The following is a 377-nucleotide window of genomic DNA, read 5'->3' as shown; positions in this document are numbered from 1 at the left end:
GACATTGTATGAACGTAGCCAAAGTGCCGTGCAGAAGAGAGCAAGTCTTGGTCAGTTCTTATATTTTCTTTAGGGAGTGACTCATATTGAGATCAGAATGTGACATTGGTTACAATGTGTGGTGCATGCACCAAGCTGCCTAAATGCTGGGTAACTAGAGCATCACGGAGCGTGTGTCTGGACTGTTGTTGAATGTCCGTACTGAAGTTGTCCTATCTGCAGGGAAAGGCCGACAACAGATGTTTGTGGGACCCAAAACATACCTTTTTTCAGCCAAAATACTTCTGTGTGTTCGCCCACACACATGGGTCTGTACATATGGCTGTATTTGCTGCTGATTCAGATTTTTAAACAGTTAAGGGGGAAAAGTACAGCCA

This window comes from Galeopterus variegatus, unplaced genomic scaffold, assembly GCF_000696425.1.
Source record: "Galeopterus variegatus unplaced genomic scaffold, G_variegatus-3.0.2 Scaffold11818, whole genome shotgun sequence".
NCBI lineage: Eukaryota > Metazoa > Chordata > Mammalia > Dermoptera > Cynocephalidae > Galeopterus > Galeopterus variegatus.
Note: the sequence above shows the minus strand (reverse complement) of the source record.